This window comes from Triticum aestivum, chromosome 4A (assembly GCF_018294505.1).
Source record: "Triticum aestivum cultivar Chinese Spring chromosome 4A, IWGSC CS RefSeq v2.1, whole genome shotgun sequence".
Lineage (NCBI taxonomy): Eukaryota > Viridiplantae > Streptophyta > Magnoliopsida > Poales > Poaceae > Triticum > Triticum aestivum.
Window position 1 is genome coordinate 49856042 of NC_057803.1, and position 23607 is coordinate 49879648.

Sequence of the window (23607 nt, forward strand, 5' to 3'; positions counted from 1 at the left end):
AGGTTTCACGGATCATCAGCAAGGCAAGTAACACTTTGATCATACCTCATTACTACCCAGTTTTATTGCATTAGATCAATCCTCAAACAATTGTGCGATTAGGATCTGATTAATATGTGGGTTTTGGGAAGTAGATGAGGTAGAACCTATTACCTGTTTTATTATCAACCCTTGGGAGTTACTTCTATGTTTGCTTATTATGCCATGCTATGCTAGTAGACGTGGATTGGGAGAGTGTATCCATGACAGATGTGAGATTGATAAATTAATGGTTTATTTAAGGTGGCAACTTAAACACACATCTAGGTGGATTGAGGCACCTGGGTATTCCAGCGATTGCCTGTTTTTCTTTATGGACCGCCACCCAGGCTCAAAGGGATCATGAGATTTATTCATACTATAAACTTCCGTGTGCAGCCACAAGCTACTATGGGCTCTAGCATAGTCGATTAAGCCGTGCGTTCTCTTAAAGTGGTAGACTAGCAGATGTAGGGGATGTAGGTTGGTACTGCCTACCCGATCATAAGGTACTAGCGCTTCTGAAAGACTATGTCTCGGTCATCCGTTTCGCAAACACCATGTAGTGCAAGAATCCCAACGGAGGAGATCGAGTCTTGTGGGGAAAAGTATGCAAACCTCTGCAGAGTGTATAAACTAATCATGGTTAGCCGTGTCCCCGGTTATGGACGTCTTGAGTATCTAGTACTTGGATTATCATGTGAATCTCATCATGTTACTTTAAATTAATATTGTTGGGTTTTAATGATGATACTTAATTGGGATTGACAGGGTGTCTACACTCTCAATGTTTAACAACTACCATGATAGTTAAATAAAAAAAATTCCTTTGCATTTGGGAAAAATTGGCTTTACGCAAAACTGTAACCATAGAGCTTTCCACCAGCCATATATGCATGTAGTATAGCTTTAGTCTTCCATTACTCTCTATGTGTTACATTGCCAGCATATTCCATGTGCTGACCCATTTTCGGGCTGCAACGTTCATGTTGTAGACTTTTCAGACGACGAGTAAGGTGCCTTTAGGTCGTGGTTCTATACTCAGTGATGTCGTTGGAGTTGATGGACTCACTTATCTTCCAAGCCTTCCGTTGTTATCGTTATTAGATGGCCTTAAGCCATATTTATTGCAATAAGTTCTCTTTTGAGACATTCGATGTAATAAGTGTGTGATTGCTACTTGTTATAAATCCTTCAAGTACTGTGCGTGTCAGCATTACTGATCCAGGGATGACACTAAAGCACAGAGATCAGACTGTTTGAGGTCTGGTTGCTACAAGATGGTATCAGAGCACACGCTGACTGTAGGACACGACCACTAAGCTAAAGCCCTAGATCAATACTCCCTCTTCTCTTTTCTGACTCCTCATCTTTTCTACTCTTTTAGGATGGCGGATTCAAGGAACAAGTTCACGCAACCGGATGAAGATACACCCTTTGGACGTCACTTGAAGGAAGTTACTAGATACCTGAACATCAGAGTACCAAGCTTCACCGGAACCTACAACGCCACTTTACCTAAAGAGGAGCATTGGATGATTCAAGTTCAAGTTCCAGGAAGGACGTTCATGCCCGTCACTGAGGCCGTAGAGTTTTCCTTTGACGCACCAACCTGGAGTCTAGGAAAGAGCAAAGCAGCCCACATCACTGTGGGACGCATTGGAGAAGTCTACCACAAGGATCTCAAGGATACTATCTACCAGATTTGTGGGCGCCGAGATGAGCAATGGGAGATGATCAGCACCAGGAAGGATAGATCAATTGCAGCTTTCATCCAGGAGTTAAACCAGCACATTCGACGCCAGGAGAACCAGATGTGCGCAGGCATGATAGACCTGAAGAAGGCCATGACCAAGATCACGGAGCTACTCAAGTCTACACGCGATGGATATGAGGAGGAAATAGCAACACTTGTGGAGAAGAACGATGATCTGAAGAAGAAGCTAAAAATATTCATGGGATTTACCGCAACTGGAGGAGAAGACGAAGATTGCACTTGTCCAGAGAACTACATCATCATCGACGACACCGACTGTCACATCCTAGCTAGTTATGCATTAGAGTGTTGCATCATGTTTACTTTTCATCAGAAACTTGAAATGGGGATGACAGAACCCCCAGTCCCCTCTGAAACCAACTAGGGTTACTAAAATAATTTTTCAATGAACCTGAAATGCCCTTCTAAAATGCCCATCATTTTTGTCTTGGTTCAGAACCTCTGCCAAAAGTGGTGCACATTTTCCTAGGCCATCCTAGGGTTTTTTTTTTTTGAATTAAGTCATAAATATTTGAATTTGGGCATTTAAAATTCTATAAAATATTTAAATGCTCAAATATCTCCAAACTAAAATGTTTCATGTTGGAAATAATCCAACTATGGACCAGGAGTAGTTTGGTGATTTTTGGAGTTGCCTAGGTATTTTATTTAATTCAACAAAGTTGCAGATATATTAAATAAAACAGAAAACAGAAAGAAAAGGGGAAAAACTTACCTGGGCTCCTCCCTGTGCGGCCCAGCCAGCTGGCCGGCCCAGCCAGCAACCGACCCAGCCCAGTACTGTAGCTCCCCGTCGTCTTCCTCCCCTCGCCCCGAAGCTGCTGCGTGCTCGCGCGCGCGCGGCCGCGCGGCCACCTCCTGCTTGCCGACGGGCTCCTGGCCGCGTGGACGACGCCCGCAGCCCGTCCCGATTCCCCCTGCTCTCTCTCACTCTCCCCGGCTCTCTCCTTCCTCTCCCTCGCTCTCTCTCTCACACGGCCGAACGCCACCGTCGCCACCGTCCACCGTAGCAGTCGTCTCCGGCCACCCCTCGCTCCCCCCGACTAGCTCAGAAGCTCCGCCACAACTCCCTCTTCCTCCCCACCGCTCCACGAGTCCCCGGAAGCCCTGCATCGCCGCCACGTCGCCGTTCCCCTCTTCGGGCTCCGACCACTGTCGCCGTCGAATTCGCCGTCTCCAGCGCGTCCCCGAGCCCGCTTCGACGCCCACTGCAACCGCGGTGAGCTACGCCACCGTTTCCCCCTCTTCTCCCCCTCGTTCCCTCACCGTAGCCTCCTCCCCACCACGGCCGAACCTCCGCCGTCGCCGAGCTCGCCGTCGACGCACTCCGGTGACCATTTGGTCACCCCGGCGAGTCCAACAAGTTCGCAAGATCCCGTAGAGCATCCCTAGCACCTCGTTTTGCTCGACTTCGAGCTCCAGCACCGTTCCCGTGCACGACCGAACCCCGGCGGCCGCAGCCGAGCTCACCGCCGTCGACTCCGGCCACCCCGACCCCAACGGGCTCCGCCAAGAGCTGCGGGTTGTCCTCAGCTCCACTCCGGTGGCCTCCGCGGTCCATTTGGTGGCCGAAACGACCAAAACCACTCTCGCCGCCGCGCTAATGGTCGCCGCCGGCCAGAACTCCGGCGGGCTGACGTGGCTTAGTTAATTAGTCACTAACCCCCCCACCTACTGACGCTGACAAGTGGGCCCAGGGCCTAGTCAAAGCTAACCAGCCCGGGTCAACGCGGGATTAGCCCCTGTGTCACTGACGTGTGGACCCCACACGTCAGGTTTGACCCGAGCCAGCCCTGTTGACCTGCTGATGCCACTGTGACGTCAGGCTGACGCAGTAATTGAATTTCTGGATTTAAATTAAATCAGGAAATTCCAGAATATTAATTAAACTTCAAAAATTCATAACTTTTATTCTGTAACTCCAAATTGGACAAATTATATATGAAAAATGATCAGAAAAATCCAATCTATCCATCTGTACCATTTTCATGCATGATCAAACAAGTTAAATTGATGTTTTAATCAGAACAAGGAAAAGCACTTTAAAAGGCCATATTTGAATTTGAAATTTGAATCCTTGATTCAAATTTGTTCAAACCCCTCTGGTTTTAGTTGCATTAGCCCAACACACTCATATTGCCATGTTTCATGCATGCATCATATTGTTGCATATCGTTTGGTGATGTTTGTGTATCGATGTCCTTTGCGACAGGATCTGTCCCCGAGGAGTACCGTGATTACCCTAACGAAGAACCGTATCCGTGCAACGAACCATCAGGCAAGCAACCAACCATTTGATCATATCGATACAATCCCATGTTCTCGCTCCTGCTCTCTTTTACTGCATTAAGACAACGCGATTCAAACTGCTGTGTGCTACGGTAGTTGAACCCATTTCCTCTGCATGACCTGTCATTGCCACAGTAACTAGATGAAACCCACTAGCATGTGTAGGAGTTGATTGAGCCATATGTATGTGTTGTTCCTACCTTGCTATGCCTGCTATGCTTAGAGTCGTGTCAGGTCTGGTTCATCTGGGTGATGGGCTAGAGTGAAATGATTATGTCGGTAATGAGAGTGGTGTGGTGAACACGATTTGGTAAAGGTATCGATGAGAGGCCATGTAGGAGTACATGGTGGGTTGTTTCATTGAAGCCGACCTTAAGCACTGAGATCTGTATGTGTGATTTAAGAATCAGCTACTACCATACATTGGGCCCTGAAATATGACCCCGCTCGACTTCTTATTCACCCTAGCTCTCTGTCCAGGAGTTGCAAGTAGTTTCTGGTGTTTGTAGCCTACTGGAGGCCGTGGACAGCGCTGACCGTAGGGGTGGGCTGTGATGCGGTAGGTACGTGGCCGGGTGTACCGAATACCCGTTAGGTATCTCGGGAACCTTGTTCACATCGTTCGGGGCCGTATGGGAAACCTCGGCCGGACTCCCTGCGGATGGAACCTGAATAGGCGATAAACCTGGACTAGAGGCTTAAGTGTTTAGGTAGGTCGTGGTCTACACCCACGTCGGCTTTCGCTTGAAGTCTGCCGAGCACATGTCGTGTGCAGACGCTAAGTGGTGGAAACATGTATGAAGAAGTACACCCCTGCAGGGTTAACATGATCTATTCGAATAGCCGCGTCCGCGGTAAAGGACTACTTGGTTGCCTATACAGTTCATAGACAAGTAAATGGAAACTACTAAAAGCCTCAAGATAAGTGTGAGTGCCGAGGATGGCTCTTCCGTAGGAAGACGGAGGTGGATCCTCGGTAGTGTATTGAAGTGGTGAATAGTGGACTCGTGTGCGCAAAACCATTTCAAGTTGGAGTATCGTAGGATAGTCTAGCCAAAAGTCAAAGCTGGCTTGCTGCAATAACTCCACCAGCCCTTCTTGATACTATGCATGTATGTAGGATCTGATGTAAGTCTTGCTGAGTACCTTTGTACTCATGTTGCTATAATCTACATTTTTACAGAAGACGCTGCAACCCCTTCTGATGGGTTCTATGTAGACGTTGACATCAACGAGTAGGCTAAAGACCCAGGTGGTGACCCTGAGCTTGTGAAGGACCACGTAGTATAGTAGGCTTTCCAAGCCTCTTTTATTTTACTAGTTGTCTGTACTCAGACAAGTTACTTCCGCTGCTGGTTTGTATGACTGTATGACTTGTATGTGGGGTCGTGAGACCCGTACCTTTGTGTATGTTATGTATGGCTCCCTGAGCCTTAAATAAAGTACTTGTGTCGTAGAGTCATGTTGTGATGCTTCGTTGTATTTGCACATATCGAGCATATTGTGTGTATGATTGAAATGCTTGGTATGTGTGGGATCTGACTATCTAGTTGTTTATCTTTAGTAGCCTCTCTTACCGGGAAATGTCTCCTAGTGTTACCGCTGAGCCATGGTAGCTTGCTACTGCTCTGGAACACTTAGGCTGGCCGGCATGTGTCCTTCTTCGTTCCTGTGTCTGTCCCTTCGGGGAAATGTCACGCTTTGAGTACCGGAGTCCTGTTAGCCCGCTACAGCCCGGTTTACCGGAGTCCTGCTAGCCCAGTGCTACAGCCCGGACCCACTTGCTGATGACCGACACGTTCGAAGCTGGGTCATGGATGCCTGTCCCTGTAAGTCTGTGCCACTTTGGGTTTACGACTAGTCATGTCAGCCCGGGCTCTTTATCATATGGATGCTAGCGACACTATCATATACGTGAGCCAAAAGGCGCAAACGGTCCCGGGCAAAGGTAAGGCGACACCCGTGGGAATACCGTGCGTGAGGCCGCAAAGTGATATGAAGTGTTACCGGCTAGATCGATGTGACATCGAGTCGGGGTCCTGACAGCGTTGGCATCAGAGCCGGACTGCCTGTAGGTTCTCCAAGCCAAACTGGTCGATGTTGAGTCTAGAAATTCTTTAGTTATATGTAGGGGAATTGTTTGTGGGTTGGAACGTAAGGCTCTTTTACTTCTTATACCTGATGACTTTCTGATCTGAGTCGGTCCATTCTTCCACCGGGGGTTAAGGAATTAGGATCTATTTCTCTATCAGGATCACGTGTTACTGATCAGTAGTACCTTATAAGTTTGATGGATACAAGCCTAGTTCAGTTCTACTACCACATTATGTTGCCAGAACGGTTTCAGAACTTTGATATGATGATGTTGAGTGTGTACGAAATCCTTTGTCAAATGTCTCAATATCCTTTTTGAGCATTTACAGCTGTTATGCTGCCGAAATTTTGCTAGAAATTCTAATGCCTTTGCATTATGATTATGCTTTCAGATGGCCACTCGCGACCTCAATCAAGTGGTTCGCCTGACTCGATGCCTAGATGTACCCGGCCATACTGCTAAGTTGGTCAGGGTAATGACTGAGGCTGGATACCGCTGGTATCCTGAGTACACGGTCGAAGAGCAATTCCGAGATTTTAATCAAAGCCAGTATCTCTGCACTGTCAGGATATTTCCATCTTATCCTGGATCCACCGAGCCTCTTCACTGTTCCTATGGACTCGGGGTTACTATCGAGATGGCTGTGCAGGATGCCGCCTACTCTATGATGACCATTATGCGAGTCAGATCTGGTTTATTTCGGGACTCTGACTTCCGGTATATGCCAGGATCACTTCCGGGAGCACAAGGATATCTCCAGGCTATCTATGCTGACTCCACTCAGGAGGATTCACGGACTCGCACCACTGCTGAGATGCTCGAGGATAAGGACCGTGAAAATCGGGCCTTAAGGTTAGAGCTCTTCAATACCCGTGCCGACCACTGGGCTACTTTGACTCGGTTCGCACCGGCGGTGCAAGCTGGATTCTCAGATATGTGCGATCTCTATCCTGTGAGATCTGCTCTGCCAGATGTGATGGTTTGGCGTGATGTAGGAGGCATCACCCCACCTCGCGGTCCCCGCAGGCCACCGTTTGTTGGTCCAAGGCCTCATCCTAGCCCCTATGGTCCACAAGCTCCGCGAGATCGCCTATTTCCGGATGAACATGTTGAACTTCCGGGCTATGGAGGTGACTTCTACGAGGACTACTACGGATCGGTTTGAGTAGTGGTAGTATCACTAGTTCGCACTAGCCGTGTCGTCTATCGTCCTGCGTGACTCGTGGGATATGACCTAGTTGTACTCTTTCCCGAGATGTAGAAAAATAATGTATAGGAGCTTGGAATGCCTCCGATGAGATGTAATCCTCTTTTCACCGTAATAGTACTTGTTTGGTCTTGTACTAAACCCTGTATGGTGTGTATGACGATGGAATAAAGAAGCAGTTTCTGTATCTACCATGTCATACGGATGATCATATTGCATTTCGAGTTATTCCTTACATTCTATATCCTATGTCGGAATTCTACCATCCTGACTAAATCATCGTCTTGTCTACCTAGGATGGTCAACACGCGCGCTAACCCTGCTTCCCAAGAGCAGGCCGAAGGCAGTGAAGCCAGGAACGAAAATCTGCCTCATCCTCCTTCACTAGCCGAAGTTATGATGGAAGCTGAGAGAAACAAGCGGGAGACAAACCGTTTGTTGGAGCGTATTGAACAGAATACAGCACACCAACAGAGGGCTAACGTGGTGTCACTCAGTGATTTTATCAAATTGCATCCACCCACGTTCCACCACTCCGTCGAGCCTCTCGACGCCGATGACTGGCTTCGCAGTATCTCTCACAAACTGCGTTTCGCGCTGGTAGCGGAGGCTGACAAGGTCACCTTTGCTGCGTATCATCTTGAAGGCCCCGCCAGTCTATGGTGGGAGAATTATGGAGCTATGCGCCCAGCGGGCCATGTCACAACTTGGGCTGAATTCAGCGAGGCTTTCCGTGAACATCACATTCCGGAGGGTCTCATGGACCGTAAACGTGAAGAATTTTGCAGTTTCACCCAAGGCCGACTTTCTGTGGATGCCTATAGCAGAGAGTTTGGTAATCTCGCACGATATGCAACTGAGGAAGTTTCTACGGACGCCAAGAAGCAAGCAAGGTTCCGTAAGGGCCTTAGTCCTGAGCTTCGCCGCGACCTCCGTCTGCATGAGTGCACATCTTTTTCGAAACTTGTCAACAAAGCCATCAGTGCTGAAACTGGTCAGACTGACTATGACGCAACACGCAAGCATGGACGTGACATGGGTTCCTCATCCGGTGCTGGTCCTCAGAAGCGCCGCGTGTGGGTACCCAACACCGCCCTGCCATCTAGGTTCACACCGAGGCCATCTTTCTAGGCGCCTCGCCCGGTACAACAGTCTGCTCCAGCCAAGCCCTATGGGGGTCCAACCAATAATGCTCCTCCACGTACCAGTTCCGTGACTTGTTTCAAATGTGGGGAATCTGGTCATTATATGCGTGAGTGTCCCCAGACCAACCCCAATCAATCTGCTAAAGCTGTTGGCCGTGGCAAGCCGACAGGAAAAGTGTTTCATGCTAAACCGGTCACCGCTTCACGTGGCCATGTCAATTGTGTCTCTGCCGAAGAAGCTCAAGAGGATCCCAACATCGTTCTCGGTACGCTTCTTGTTAATTGCCACCCGGCATCTGTTCTTTTCGATACAGGAGCCTCTCATTCCTTTATATCTGAAAATTATGCTCGTTTGCATAACGTTGCATTTTGTGACTTGCCATCCACTATGGAAATCTCTACCCCTGGGTCTAGATGGCAGACCTCTAGGGTAAGTTATGGAAATGAAATCCAAGTCGACAGACTTGTTTTCCTTGCGTCTTTGATAGCCCTTAAATCTTCAGATATTAATATCATTCTGGGTATGGACTGGATGTCAGCTCATCATGCCCAAATTGATTGCTTCTCTAGGACTGTTCAACTCACCCATCCTTCGGGAAAGATAGTCAATGTCTTGACCCGAATAGCCAAGCGGCAATTATATTCTCTTAACGCCAGCCCTTTGCCCGACCTTGAGGACGTTCCGGTAGTCCGTGACTTCCCGGATGTCTTTCCAGAGGAATTGCCAGGTGTTCCACCTGACAGGGATGTTGAGTTCGTAATCGACCTCATCCCCGGAACCGTTCCGATTGCTAGAAGACCCTATAAGATGGCACCCCTAGAACTAGCCGAGCTTAAGAAACAACTCGATGAATCCTTGAAAAAGGGTTTCATCCGCCCTAGTTCATCTCCGTGGGCTTGCCCCATCCTATTCGTCAAGAAGAAGGATGGTACGGACCGGATGGTTGTAGATTACCGACCTGTCAATTTGGTCACAATCAAAAACAAATATCCACTTCCCAGGATCAACGATCTGTATGATCAGCTCGCTGGATCCTCAGTCTTCTCCAAGATGGATTTGAGGTTGGGATACCATCAAATCAAAATCAGAAACGGGGACATTCCTAAAACGGCCTTTGTTACTCGTTATGGCCAATACGAGTACACCGTCATGTCCTTCGGTTTAACCAACGCTCCAGCCACCTTTTCTCGGTTAATGAACTCAATCTTCATGGAGTATTTGGATAAATTCGTCGTGGTTTATCTCGATGACATACTCATCTACTCCAAGAACGAGGAAGAACATGCCGAACATTTGAGGCTAGTGTTGAAGAAACTTCGAGAGCATCGCCTTTATGCCAAATTTTCGAAATGTGAATTCTGGTTGACAGAAGTGACCTATCTGGGTCATGTAATATCTGGTAACGGTATTGCTGTTAACCCTGAGCGAGTTCAAGCCATCCTTGATTGGACTCCACCCGAATCGGTCAAGCAAGTTCGGAGTTTTCTAGGCTTAGCGAGCTATTGCCGTCGCTTTGTCGAGAACTTCTCCAAAGTTGCTAAACCTCTAACCGAACTCCTCAAGAAAGATAAGAAGTTCGAATGGACTCCGCAATGTGAGCACAGCTTTCAGGAACTGAAAAGACGCCTGACCTCTGCTCCCGTGCTGGTACCGCCAGACTTCTCCAAGGACTTTGTTATCTACTGCGACGCCTCGCGACAAGGACTAGGTTGCATTCTCATGCAAGATCGATACGTAATTGCTTACGCTTCACGGCAATTGCACCCACATGAGGAGAATTATCCTACTCATGATCTAGAGCTTGCAGCCGTAGTCTATGCACTTAAGACCTGGCGACATTACCTCCTCGGTAATCGTTGCGAAATATTCACTGATCACCAAAGTCTGAAGTATATTTTCACCCAACCGGATCTGAATCTCAGGCAAAGACGTTGGGTTGAATTGATCACAGACTTCGACTTAGGAATAACCTACACTCCAGGGAAAGCCAACGTCATGGCTGATGCGTTAAGTCGTAAATCTTATTGTAACAATCTGATGTTACAACAAAGTCAACCGCTTCTCCATGAGGAATTTCGGAAGCTTAACCTTCACATTGTACCTCAAGGTTCTCTTTCCACCTTGGTAGCAAAACCTGCTCTTACGGATCAAATCATCGCTGCCCAAAAGCGAGATAAGGGAATATCTAAAATCAAAGAGAACATTGCTAGCGGAGGTGCTAGTTGTTTCTCCATAAATGATCATGGTGTTGTGTACTTTGAGAACCGTCTAGTGGTTCCCAAGAACCAGCATCTACGGCAGTTGATCCTTAAGGAGGCTCATGAATCTCCTCTCACTATTCATCCCGGTAGTACTAAAATGTATCAGGACCTACGCCAGAGGTTCTGGTGGACTAGGATGAAGAGAGAAATTGCTCAGTATATTGCCAATTGCGACGTCTGTCGACGTGTAAAAGCAGAGCATCAACGGCCTACTGGCACCCTTCAACCCTTAGCTATTCCTGAATGGAAATGGGATAAAATTGGTATGGATTTCATTACCGGTTTTCCCAGGACCAAAAGGGGGAATAATGCTATTTTCGTCGTGGTCGATCGTCTTTCCAAAGTAGCTCATTTCTTACCTGTTCGTGAGAGTATAACCGCTAGTCAGCTGGCAGACTTATACATCTCCCGAATAGTGTCCCTCCATGGTGTTCCTTTGGAAATCAATTCGGATCGAGGAAGTCTTTTCACCTCTCGATTTTGGGAAAGTTTCCAAAATGCTATGGGAACTCGTCTCTCCTTTAGCACCGCTTTCCACCCTCAGTCGAGTGGTCAAGTGGAACGCGTCAACCAAATTCTAGAAGACATGCTTCGAGCCTCTGTTATCTCGTTCGGAATGGACTGGGAGAAGTGCCTTCCATTTGCCGAATTCGCTTACAACAACAACTATCAATCTAGCTTGGGTAAAGCCCCTTTTGAAGTTCTCTATGGACGACGATGTCGAACACCCCTTAACTGGTCAGAGACCGGGGAAAGACAATTCTTTGGCCCGGACATGATTCAAGAAGCAGAAGAACAAGTTCGTATCGTTCGTGAAAAGTTGAAAACAGCCCAATCCCGTCAAAAGAGTCAATATGACCGAAAACATAAGGCTATGACTTTCGAGGTTGACGAGAAGGCTTATCTTCGGGTCACCCCTCTGAAGGGAACCCATCGTTTCGGTATCAAAGGCAAATTGGCTCCTCGTTACATTGGACCTTTACGCATTCTTGCCAAACGAGGAGAAGTTGCCTACCAGTTGGAACTACCTCCGCACCTCTCCAGAGTTCACGATGTCTTCCACGTTTCTCAACTCAGGCGTTGCTTCTCGGATCCTATCCGTGAAGTGGACCACGAAACGCTTGATCTCCAAGATAATCTTACATATCGAGAGTACCCCGTTCGTATCCTCGATCAGGCCGAACGTACCACCCGACGTCATAACATCAAGTTTCTCAAAGTTCAATGGTCGCACCATTCCGAGGATGAAGCAACTTGGGAAAGGGAGGATCGTCTTCGACTCGAGTATCCCGCCTTCTTCTCGGAGGAACCCAAATCTCGGGACGAGATTCTTTTGAGTGGGGGTGAGTTGTCACATCCTAGCTAGTTATGCATTAGAGTGTTGCATCATGTTTACTTTTCATCAGAAACTTGAAATGGGGATGACAGAACCCCCAGTCCCCTCTGAAACCAACTAGGGTTACTAAAATAATTTTTCAATGAACCTGAAATGCCCTTCTAAAATGCCCATCATTTTTGTCTTGGTTCAGAACCTCTGCCAAAAGTGGTGCACATTTTCCTAGGCCATCCTAGGGTTTTTTTTTGAATTAAGTCATAAATATTTGAATTTGGGCATTTAAAATTATATAAAATATTTAAATGCTCAAATATCTCCAAACTAAAATGTTTCATGTTGGAAATAATCCAACTATGGACCAGGAGTAGTTTGGTGATTTTTGGAGTTGCCTAGGTATTTTATTTAATTCAACAAAGTTGCAGATATATTAAATAAAACAGAAAACAGAAAGAAAAGGGGAAAAACTTACCTGGGCTCCTCCCTGTGCGGCCCAGCCAGCTGGCCGGCCCAGCCAGCAACCGACCCAGCCCAGTACTGTAGCTCCCCGTCGTCTTCCTCCCCTCGCCCCGAAGCTGCTGCGTGCTCGCGCGCGCGCGGCCGCGCGGCCACCTCCTGCTTGCCGACGGGCTCCTGGCCGCATGGACGACGCCCGCAGCCCGTCCCGATTCCCCCTGCTCTCTCTCACTCTCCCCGGCTCTCTCCTTCCTCTCCCTCGCTCTCTCTCTCACACGGCCGAACGCCACCGTCGCCACCGTCCACCGTAGCAGTCGTCTCCGGCCACCCCTCGCTCCCCCCGACTAGCTCAGAAGCTCCGCCACAACTCCCTCTTCCTCCCCACCGCTCCACGAGTCCCCGGAAGCCCTGCATCGCCGCCACGTCGCCGTTCCCCTCTTCGGGCTCCGACCACCGTCGCCGTCGAATTCGCCGTCTCCAGCGCGTCCCCGAGCCCGCTTCGACGCCCACTGCAACCGCGGTGAGCTACGCCACCGTTTCCCCCTCTTCTCCCCCTCGTTCCCTCACCGTAGCCTCCTCCCCACCACGGCCGAACCTCCGCCGTCGCCGAGCTCGCCGTCGACGCACTCCGGTGACCATTTGGTCACCCCGGCGAGTCCAACAAGTTCGCAAGATCCCGTAGAGCATCCCTAGCACCTCGTTTTGCTCGACTTCGAGCTCCAGCACCGTTCCCGTGCACGACCGAACCCCGGCGGCCGCAGCCGAGCTCACCGCCGTCGACTCCGGCCACCCCGACCCCAACGGGCTCCGCCAAGAGCTGCGGGTTGTCCTCAGCTCCACTCCGGTGGCCTCTGCGGTCCATTTGGTGGCCGAAACGACCAAAACCACTCTCGCCGCCGCGCTAATGGTCGCCGCCGGCCAGAACTCCGGCGGGCTGACGTGGCTTAGTTAATTAGTCACTAACCCCCCCACCTACTGACGCTGACAAGTGGGCCCAGGGCCTAGTCAAAGCTAACCAGCCCGGGTCAACGCGGGATTAGCCCCTGTGTCACTGACGTGTGGACCCCACACGTCAGGTTTGACCCGAGCCAGCCCTGTTGACCTGCTGATGCCACTGTGACGTCAGGCTGACGCAGTAATTGAATTTCTGGATTTAAATTAAATCAGGAAATTCCAGAATATTAATTAAACTTCAAAAATTCATAACTTTTATTCTGTAACTCCAAATTGGACAAATTATATATGAAAAATGATCAGAAAAATCCAATCTATCCATCTGTACCATTTTCATGCATGATCAAACAAGTTAAATTGATGTTTTAATCAGAACAAGGAAAAGCACTTTAAAAGGCCATATTTGAATTTGAAATTTGAATCCTTGATTCAAATTTGTTCAAACCCCTCTGGTTTTAGTTGCATTAGCCCAACACACTCATATTGCCATGTTTCATGCATGCATCATATTGTTGCATATCGTTTGGTGATGTTTGTGTATCGATGTCCTTTGCGACAGGATCTGTCCCCGAGGAGTACCGTGATTACCCTAACGAAGAACCGTATCCGTGCAACGAACCATCAGGCAAGCAACCAACCATTTGATCATATCGATACAATCCCATGTTCTCGCTCCTGCTCTCTTTTACTGCATTAAGACAACGCGATTCAAACTGCTGTGTGCTACGGTAGTTGAACCCATTTCCTCTGCATGACCTGTCATTGCCACAGTAACTAGATGAAACCCACTAGCATGTGTAGGAGTTGATTGAGCCATATGTATGTGTTGTTCCTACCTTGCTATGCCTGCTATGCTTAGAGTCGTGTCAGGTCTGGTTCATCTGGGTGATGGGCTAGAGTGAAATGATTATGTCGGTAATGAGAGTGGTGTGGTGAACACGATTTGGTAAAGGTATCGATGAGAGGCCATGTAGGAGTACATGGTGGGTTGTTTCATTGAAGCCGACCTTAAGCACTGAGATCTGTATGTGTGATTTAAGAATCAGCTACTACCATACATTGGGCCCTGAAATATGACCCCGCTCGACTTCTTATTCACCCTAGCTCTCTGTCCAGGAGTTGCAAGTAGTTTCTGGTGTTTGTAGCCTACTGGAGGCCGTGGACAGCGCTGACCGTAGGGGTGGGCTGTGATGCGGTAGGTACGTGGCCGGGTGTACCGAATACCGTTAGGTATCTCGGGAACCTTGTTCACATCGTTCGGGGCCGTATGGGAAACCTCGGCCGGACTCCCTGCGGATGGAACCTGAATAGGCGATAAACCTGGACTAGAGGCTTAAGTGTTTAGGTAGGTCGTGGTCTACACCCACGTCGGCTTTCGCTTGAAGTCTGCCGAGCACATGTCGTGTGCAGACGCTAAGTGGTGGAAACATGTATGAAGAAGTACACCCCTGCAGGGTTAACATGATCTATTCGAATAGCCGCGTCCGCGGTAAAGGACTACTTGGTTGCCTATATAGTTCATAGACAAGTAAATGGAAACTACTAAAAGCCTCAAGATAAGTGTGAGTGCCGAGGATGGCTCTTCCGTAGGAAGACGGAGGTGGATCCTCGGTAGTGTATTGAAGTGGTGAATAGTGGACTCGTGTGCGCAAAACCATTTCAAGTTGGAGTATCGTAGGATAGTCTAGCCAAAAGTCAAAGCTGGCTTGCTGCAATAACTCCACCAGCCCTTCTTGATACTATGCATGTATGTAGGATCTGATGTAAGTCTTGCTGAGTACCTTTCTACTCATGTTGCTATAATCTACATTTTTACAGAAGACGCTGCAACCCCTTCTGATGGGTTCTATGTAGACGTTGACATCAACGAGTAGGCTAAAGACCCAGGTGGTGACCCTGAGCTTGTGAAGGACCACGTAGTATAGTAGGCTTTCCAAGCCTCTTTTATTTTACTAGTTGTCTGTACTCAGACAAGTTACTTCCGCTGCTGGTTTGTATGACTGTATGACTTATATGTGGGGTCGTGAGACCCGTACCTTTGTGTATGTTATGTATGGCTCCCTGAGCCTTAAATAAAGTACTTGTGTCGTAGAGTCATGTTGTGATGCTTCGTTGTATTTGCACATATCGAGCATATTGTGTGTATGATTGAAATGCTTGGTATGTGTGGGATCTGACTATCTAGTTGTTTATCTTTAGTAGCCTCTCTTACCGGGAAATGTCTCCTAGTGTTACCGCTGAGCCATGGTAGCTTGCTACTGCTCTGGAACACTTAGGCTGGCCGGCATGTGTCCTTCTTCGTTCCTGTGTCTGTCCCTTCGGGGAAATGTCACGCTTTGAGTACCGGAGTCCTGTTAGCCCGCTACAGCCCGGTTTACCGGAGTCCTGCTAGCCCAGTGCTACAGCCCGGACCCACTTGCTGATGACCGACACGTTCGAAGCTGGGTCATGGATGCCTGTCCCTGTAAGTCTGTGCCACTTTGGGTTTACGACTAGTCATGTCAGCCCGGGCTCTTTATCATATGGATGCTAGCGACACTATCATATACGTGAGCCAAAAGGCGCAAACGGTCCCGGGCAAAGGTAAGGCGACACCCGTGGGAATACCGTGCGTGAGGCCGCAAAGTGATATGAAGTGTTACCGGCTAGATCGATGTGACATCGAGTCGGGGTCCTGACACCGACTCGGGCCCAGACGATAGCGATGATGACTATGTTGATGAAGCCGGAGCAGATATCATGGAGTCTTCATCGGAGCAGTTTTTCTAGTCGACCCCCATATCAGTAGTAGTATTTACCCATGTACCTAGTATAGCCCGAGCACTTTTTTAACGATAGATAGACTGTTGTATGCCCTTGTTTGATTGAACGAAGTGATTTTGTTTGCATTTGCCTCATGTGCATATGGGTAGTGTTTTACCTCTAGACCTCATTCTATTCTATATTCTCCTCTTTTCTAAACCCCACAAGATGCCTTCCAGACATGACAATGGATTTGCTTTCCCACCGGAGCTCACCCAGTTGATCTAGCAATAGAATACGTTGATGCAGTTGCTAGTCCAGAATCAGAATCAGGGGAACAACAACAACAACAACCCACCACCGCCACCACCTGTGGATCACTTAACCCATTTTCCTAGGCTGAATCCGCCGGTGTTCTCTAGTAGCACCGAGCCTATAGTAGCAGATGATTGTCTCCGCGAGATTGGAAGGGAGTTAACCACTACAAGATGTACTGATGCTGAGAAGGTGCGCTTTGCCGCACATCAGTTCGATGGACCAGCAGTATCATGGTGGGAGAATTACACTATCACCTACCCTATAGCCACGGTGACATGGGACCAATTTCAGCAGGCTTTCCATACTGCCCATGTGTCAGTAGGAGCTATGGCCATGAAGAAGCGTGAGTTTCGCAACTTGCGCCAAGGAGGACAGACAGTTGGCCAGTATGTGGATGACTTTAGTAAGCTAGCACGTTATGCCCCAGATGACGTTGCTACGGATGCAGCTAACCAGGAGAAGTTTCTAGAAGGACTGAATGATGAGTTGAGCATGCAGTTGATGGTAGCAAGCTTCAACAACTACCATGAGTTGGTAGATCGTGCTCTTATGATTGAAGGGAAGCAGCAGCAGATTGAAAACTGCAAGAGGAAGTATGGAGAAGGGAAGTACAATTCTGGAGCTCAGCAGAAGCCACGTTTTACCCCTAAACCGGGAGGACATTTTCAGCATACCCATGGAGGAGGCAGCTCGCACAATCATAATGGCCCCAAGAATGGTAACGGGAATGGAGGAAGCAACGGCCAGAACCGTACCAACCCATCGACGCCAGCCAAGAGAGACCTGAGCCAAGTCACTTGCTATAAGTGCCAGAAGACTGGACACTACGCCAATGAATGTCCTAAAGCCCAGAGTGGAAATGGCACTGTAAGCTCTGGGAAGAAGCCGAACCCTTTGAATAGGGGACAGGTGAATCACGTTAACGTGGAGGAGGTTGAAGCTCAGCTAGATGCAGTAATAGGTAAGTTTTTGGTTAAGTCATTTACTGCACTCATTCTTTTTGATACTGGTGCATCGCATTCATACATCTCAAGGGGATTTGTGGATAAGTATAAACTGCCAACCCAAGCCCTTAGGTGACCCATGTTAGTAACCTCGCCTGGAGCAGAGTATATGGCTAGTCTATGGTATGATCGGTTACCATTAAGGATTGGTAACTATGTATTTCCCTCAGGCCTAATAGTATTGGAATCTCAAGGATTAGATGTGATATTAGGCATGGATTGGTTATCGAAGTATGGAGGGAACATTGAATGCGCTAGTAAGTCAATTTTTCTTACAATGCCAGAAGGAAGAAGGATCAAGTATGTATCCCAGCATGTGCCAAAGAGGACTCAAGTAAATTCCTTATCAGGAGTTGTGCAGGAGGAAGTACCAGTGGTGAAGGATTTCCTTGACGTATTTCCGGAGGAGTTGCCAGGCATGCCACCGGATAGAGATATTGAGTTTTTGATTGAGCTTTTGCCAGGCAGAGGGCCCATATCTAAGAGACCATACAGGATGCCCGTAAAAGATTTGGAGGAGATTAAGAAGCAGATTAAGGAGTTACTGGATAAAGGTTATATTCACCCAAGTTATTCACCTTGGGGATCGCCAGTACTTTTAGTGGAGAAGAAGGATGGATCGTTAAGGATGGTTGTTGATTATCGAGGATTGAACAAAGTAACAATCAAGAACAAGTACCCACTGCCGATGATCAATGATCTGTTTGATTGATTGCAAGGAGCTAAGGTATTTTCCAAGATCGATCTGTGATCAGGATACCATCAGTTGAAGATTCGAGAGCAGGATATACCTAAGACGGCTTTTACCACCAGGTATGGGCTGTACGAGTATACCGTTATGTCATTTGGTCTGACTAACGCACCTGCATATTTCATGAACATGATGAACAAGGTGTTTATGGAGTTTTTGGATAAGTTCGTCGTGGTGTTCATTGATGATATTTTAGTCTACTCAAAGAACGAAGAGGAGCATAAGGAGCATTCGCGTTTGGTACTTGAGAAGCTCAGAGAACATCAGTTATATGCCAAGTTCAGTAAATGTGAGTTTTGGTTGAAGGAAGTTGGATTCCTCAGACATGTTATATCCGGAGAAGGTATAGCAGTAGATGCCACCAAGGTTGTCACTGTGACAAATTGGGAAGCACCAACAATAGTTGGAGAGATCCGGAGTTTTCTTGGACTTGCAGGATACTACCGAAGATTCATTGAGAATTTCTCAAAAATTGCGAAGCCTATGACGGAGTTGTTGAAGAAGGATACCAAGTTCAAATGGACTAAGAAATGTGAGGCCAGTTTCCAGGAGTTGAAGAAACATTTGGTTACATCACCAGTGTTGATTCTGCCAGATCAGAGCAAGGATTGTGAGGTGTATTGCGACGCTTCACGTCGAGGACTTGGAGCAGTGCTTATGCAGGAGGGAAGAGTTGTTTTGTATGCTTCACGACAGCTGAAATCTCGTGAGTTGAATTATGCCACGCATGATTTGGAGTTAGCAGCCATAGTGCATGCATTGAAGACTTGGAGACATTTTCTCATTGGAAACCATTGTGAAGTATACACGGATCACAAGAGTTTGAAGTATATTTTCACGCAGAAGGAGCTAAATCTCAGGCAAAGGAGATGGTTGGAGCTCATCAAGGATTATGATATGAGATTGCATTATCATCCCGGAAAGGCTAACGTAGTAGCCGATGCGCTGAGCCGTAAGAGCCATGTCAACACATTAATGACGGGAGATTTATCGAAGGTGTTAGCCGAAGACCTCCGTGAGCTATGTTTGGAGATAGTTCCGAGAGGCTATGTAGCAGCATTGGAGATTCAGTCTACTTTGATGGATAAGATCAGAGAAGCTCAAAAAACTGACAAGGAGGTTGCCTCTATAAAAGAGAAGATGAGCAAAGGTAAAGTTAAAGGATTTCGTGAGGATGAGCACGATACCCTATGGTTTGAAGATCGTGTTTATGTGCCTAACAACCTGGAGATCAGGAAGTTGATTCTGCAGGAGGCCCATGATTCACCATACTCGATAAACCCAGGAAATACCAAGATGTATTTGGATTTGAAGGATACTTTCTGGTGGACCGGAATGAAGAAGGATATTGCGGAGTATGTAGAAGTTTGTGATGTATGTCAGAGAGTAAAGGCAGAGCATCAGAAGCCAGCAGGATTGCTACAACCATTGCTGATACCCGAATGGAAGTGGGATAAGCTAGGCATGGATTTCATCACGGGATTACCCAGGACCCGTTCAAGCTATGACTCGATATGGGTTGTAGTCGATCGCTTGACGAAGGTAGCTCATTTCATCCCAGTAAAGACCACCTACACCAGCGCTAAGTTGGCAAAGATATACATGACCAGGATCGTATGACTGCATGGAGTTCCAAGGAGCATTGTATCAGATAGAGGAACCCAGTTTACCTCAAAGTTCTGGAATCAATTGCATGAAACTTTGGGTACCAGGCTAGAGTTCAGTACAGCTTTTCATCCGCACACAGATGGACAGACCGAGAGAGTCAATCAGATTTTGGAGGACATGCTGAGAGCTTGTGCGCTAGATTATGGATCTAGTTGGGACGACAATTTGCCATATGCAGAGTTCTCCTACAACAACAGTTATCAATCCAGTTTGAAGATGTCCCCTTTCGAAGCCTTGTACGGAAGAAGGTGCAGAACACCATTGTCATGGGATGAAGTTGGAGACCGCCAGTTGTTTGGACCGGATTTGATTAACGAGTCTGAACAAAAAGTGAAATTGATTCGTGATAGGCTCAAGGTAGCCCAGTCCAGGCAGAAGAGCTACGCGGATTCTAAACGCAAGGAGACAGTTTACGAAGTCGGAGACCGAGTTTATCTTCGAGTATCTCCACTTCGGGGAGTTAAGCGCTTTGGAGTTAAAGGAATGTTAGCGCCACACCATACAAAGTTTTGGAGCATATGGGAGAAGTTGCCTACAAGTTGGAGTTGCTTGAAGGATTGTCGGGAGTTCACAACATGTTCCATGTCTCCCAGTTGAGGAAGTGCCACGCAGAGATGGCGGACATACCGCTGAGAGATACTGTGCCGCTGGAAGCAATTCGGTTGGATAGTGATTTAACCTATGAGGAGGAACCAGTCAAGATTCTTGAGTATGCCAGCCGAGTCACCCGCAGCAAGGTTATCAAGTTTTGCAAAGTTCAGTGGAGCCACCACACCGAGGATGAAGCCACCTGGGAGCGAGAGGAAGAACTGCTGAAGGACCACCCTCACCTATTTTCTAGCCAACCTGAATCTCAAGGGCGAGATTCATCTTAAGGGGGGTAGGTTTGTAACATCCCAAATTTTCAATTTGGAATGTTATACATTAGGTCATCACTGCATATCATATTTTATTTGCTTTTGGCCTGATCCAGAATTCTACGCAACTCAAGGACCCACGGAGAGAGTTGGGGATTTCGTTATTTTCATATTTGGGTTTTTCTCAAATTTTGAAAATAGGATCATTGATTTTATTTATTCTATATTCAATTATTTCTATAATAAAAATATGAGAGAGGGAATAAAAGGACTTTCCCAAAATAAAGAAATATTGAAGGTTTAATAAAAAATCAAGTAAGATTTTATTTCGGAGTTTTCTCGCTATTTTATTTGAATTTAGGAAAAATTGCATGTTTTCAAAAATGCATTTTAGGGCCAAGAAAATGTCATCCTGTTCTAAATATTTTATTTAGACGGCGAAAATTTGTTTTGGCATTTTTAGATTTTTATTTATTTTTCTAGGTTTTTCTTAGTTCGGTGGGATTTTTAAAAAAAAACCCCCGCGCGCCCGACTGGGCCGAAGCCCAGCCGAGCAAGGCCGGCCCGCCCGCGCCATCGCCTCCCCATCCCGTGCCGCCGCCGGACTCGGGAGAGTCCGAGCCGCCGCCGCCGCCGCCTCTACCCCTTTAAATACCACCCCGGGGCCCCCCCTGGAGCCCTGAGTCGCCGCCGCCGCAGCCCCTCGCCGCCTGCACCGCCACTTGCCGCCGCCACAAGCCACCGCCGCCCCGCCGCCTTGCGCCGCCGCCGCCCCGCCACCCCACGCCGCCCACCGCCACCGGAGCCCCGCTGGACCTCGCCGGAGCCCGAGCCGAGGTAGCCGCCCGCTGCCCTGGTTTTTCTAAAGAAACTGGTCCGGTTTTTTTAGAAAACCCTAGATTCTTTTTTTTATAAATAGATCGGTTTTATTTTCCAGTTTATTTATTTAGCGAGCGTTCGCCCGTTCGTTCGTTTTAACGGACGAATTCGTCATTTAGTTTCAGTTAACGAACGTTCGTTCGTTAATCTGTTCGTCAGTTTTTCTTTTTCTTGAATTTTTTCCGCGGTTATTTCTGATCGCGATTTCTGATCGCGATTTCTGATCCGATTTTCGTTCTAGTACAACTTTTCGCTCGTTTATCAGAATCAGGCGATTCAAGTGCCTGGAGTTTCATCTCGAAACCCTCTTTCCGTTTAACCAACTCAAAAAAGTTTTTGCATCTACAAAATTTGACTTAGATCCAGATTAGTAAATGAAGCTTGTTTCTTTCGCCGTTTGATTTTCGTTGCTTCGTTCGATTTGATTCTTTTTGCAAATCGGAGTTCTTAAGTTGAACTTTCTGGTTAGTTTTCTTATTTGAGTTTTACCCGTGCATTAGATGAGTACCTATTGTATGCTTGTTTGTTTGCAGTAGAGTACTCGGAGTGTGCCGCTTGCTACTTCGAATCTCTAGGTTTCACGGATCATCAGCAAGGCAAGTAACACTTTGATCATACCTCTTTACTACCCAGTTTTATTGCATTAGATCAATCCTCAAACAATTGTGCGATTAGGATCTGATTAATATGTGGGTTTTGGGAAGTAGGTGAGGTAGAACCTATTACCTGTTTTATTATCAACCCTTGGGAGTTACTTCTACGTTTGCTTATTATGCCATGCTATGCTAGTAGACGTGGATTGGGAGAGTGTATCCATGACAGATGTGAGATTGATAAATTAATGGTTTATTTAAGGTGGCAACTTAAACACACATCTAGGTGGATTGAGGCACCTGGGTATTCCAGCGACTGCCTGTTTTTCTTTATGGACCGCCACCCAGGCTCAAAGGGATCATGAGATTTATTCATACTATAAACTTCCGTGTGCATCCACAAGCTACTATGGGCTCTAGCATAGTCGATTAAGCCGTGCGAACTCTTATAGTGGTAGACTAGCAGATATAGGGGATGTAGGTTGGTACTGCCTACCCGATCATAAGGTACTAGCGCTTCTGAAAGACTATGTCTCGGTCATCTATTTCGCAAACACCATGTAGTGCAAGAATCCCAACGGAGGAGATCGAGTCTTGTGGGGAAAAGTATGCAAACCTCTGCAGAGTGTATAAACTAATCATGGTTAGCCGTGTCCCCGGTTATGGACGTCTTGAGTATCTAGTACTTGGATTATCATGTGAATCTCATCATGTTACTTTAAATTAATACTGTTGGGTTTTAATGATGATACTAAATTGGGATTGACAGGGTGTCTACACTCTCAATGTTTAACAACTACCATGATAGTTAAATAAGATTTATTCCTTTGCATTTGGGAAAAATTGGCTTTACGCAAAACTGTAACCATAGAGCTTTCCACCAGCCATATATGCATGTAGTATAGCTTTATTCTTCCAGTACTCTCTATGTGTTACATTGCCAGCATATTCCATGTGCTGACCCGTTTTCGGGCTGCAACGTTCATGTTGCAGACTTTTCAGACGACGAGTAAGGTGCCTTTAGGTCGTGGTTCTATACTCAGTGATACCATTGGAGTTGATGGACTCACTTATCTTCCAAGCCTTCCGTTGTTATCGTTATTAGATGGCCTTAAGCCATATTTATTGTAATAAGTTCTCTTTTGAGACATTCGATGTAATAAGTGTGTGATTGCTGCTCTATTATAAATCCTTCAAGTATTGTGCGTGTCAGCATTACTGATCCAGGGATGACACTAAAGCACAGAGATCAGACTGTT